The following is a 2,089-nucleotide window of genomic DNA, read 5'->3' as shown; positions in this document are numbered from 1 at the left end:
GCCTCTTCGTCTGGTTCCTGAAAAGGTAAAGCTGTAGGGACGTGAGAACCTAACCACACGGTCTCACCACGGAGTTTCAAAGTTGTCATAAGAAGATATTCAATAAGAAAACTGTTTTCAAATTCAGTGATTATCATTGCCTTATGAATCTTTTTATAAAATCCAATAGCTAATCGTTCAAAACCTTTTCAAAGAAACAATGTTTAATATTTTCAGAAATCCAAAATCTTTCTTTTCTTATAAGAAAATCTCAATCATAAATCAACCACGCAATCAAACAACACAATCATTAATTCAGCATCAAAGTTCATTCTCAAATTTAGCACGCCGGGACAAACACAGGCAAGACAGACAAGGAAAGCACAAGTAGGTAGCAGTTACAGCAAATAGTTCAAGTAGCAGTTAAGAACAATTTAGCAATTAAGCAAACCAAAACAAGTTCAAACCCAAGCAAAGCATACAAATGCATATGATGCATGCCTGTCCTATGGCTGATGAGGCTCATCTGTCGGTTATCCAGCCAACCCGACAAGTCTGAATTGTACTTAGACTGTCCCCCGACGTGCATCCCCAAGAGTCTATGCATAGCTTTTTCTCAAATAATCAATAATACTCAATGGGGGTAACATTCCCGGGAATTTATATAGTACCCGGTCACACACTTACGTCGTAGGGTCAACAGAGTATCGAGTTTTCAACCTGGTACACGTGGTGGCAAGCCACGACACTTAATCCAGGGAACCTCGTATCTCAGATATTTCAAATTCATAAGCCATGTGAATAATTCAAAGTTCACATCTCTACATTCTCAACATCATAATCATTCATCAATCCAAATCTCATTTTCAAGTTCATTTCAAAGCCATATTTCAAATAAAATCACCGGTTTTTATCCACAACCACACACCACTCACGCAATCAAGCACCCAATAATTCAGTCCAACAAACCATCACATCCATAAGATAAATATAATCACAGAAGTAAATCTCTTTGCATCGATATCTATTTATCACAACTCTGTAATATAAAATAGATTTTAAGAAAAACCCCTACCTCGAAAGTTGAACCCATAAACTAAAGACGTCACAAAAATCATTCCTCTCCGCCCGAAATAAACTGCAGCTTCAATTGCATGTCTGCTCACTTCCGCAATAGCAGAAACGGTTTTAATTGCAACAGGCAATCCCAACAACTCAATCCTAAAACATAAATATCGCGAAAACCTTAATAACACATAATAGAAAACTAACGGCAAGGGTTCGCAATAAGATATACCTACAGTAAGAGCAAAATGGAATAGCCGCAATCCCGAGCTGATCCGGCAGCAGCTCCGACAGCGGTCAGAAACTCTGATGGTCCAACAACAACCTTAACTTTAATATAAAATCATCGGAACTCAATCCTACAATACTAACAGCTCAGAGCCTCTAATAACTTATATTGGAATATTGATTTCAAAAGTTTTGGAAGTAAAAATGCTTACCAAGAAGGCAAAGGCGACAAACCCACTTATTCTATATTAACAGCAACAGCAGCAATGGCATTAGAACCAGCAGTAGTAACAGCAGCAACATCAACACCTAACAGTAACAGTTTATTCTGACAAATTAAAAATAACATGAAATGGATATTAGGTGAAACTAAAACCAACTGACATGGTGAAGGAGGCAAAACAAGTTCAGTTTCACCATGAAAAGTAGCAAACCCTAACGAAACAGGGGCGGGGTAGAAGGAGTAGTGGTGGTTTTCCGGCGACTAGAGGCAGCAACGGCTTCAACCGAAACAGAACAAAATCAGAATCAACGGCAAAAACCTCGGAACAGTTCCGGCTAGCCCCATCAATGGCGACCTGAACCCTTTCTAGACGGCGGTTCCTGCGATGGCTTCGTTCACCACCTCTCCATGCGTTTCTTCTTAGCTCAGACCAGCACGGAGATTGTTGGTATGAAGCAAGCTATGGTCACCTTGCAAATCTCAGTCAGGCGGATATAAAACAGTTATGTGGTTTTTGAATATTAATTAATAGAATAGGGATAGAAATACTTATGTAAATCATTGGTAGGAATTTCAGATAAGCGAATGGAGATT

At 39.1% G+C, this 2,089-nt stretch overlaps 1 long non-coding RNA gene across 1 annotated transcript; it reads right to left on the bottom strand.

Moving 5' to 3' along the window:
• On the bottom strand, positions 1,387 to 1,897 carry LOC107637957. The gene is made up of 3 exons (XR_001619640.2): positions 1,690 to 1,897; positions 1,485 to 1,581; positions 1,387 to 1,403 (listed from the first exon to the last, which is right to left on the bottom strand). It is a non-coding gene; the product is annotated as an uncharacterized LOC107637957 (long non-coding RNA).

This window comes from Arachis ipaensis, chromosome B04 (assembly GCF_000816755.2).
Source record: "Arachis ipaensis cultivar K30076 chromosome B04, Araip1.1, whole genome shotgun sequence".
NCBI classification, from domain to species: domain Eukaryota; kingdom Viridiplantae; phylum Streptophyta; class Magnoliopsida; order Fabales; family Fabaceae; genus Arachis; species Arachis ipaensis.
This window is presented reverse-complemented; position numbering and strand designations above follow the sequence as displayed.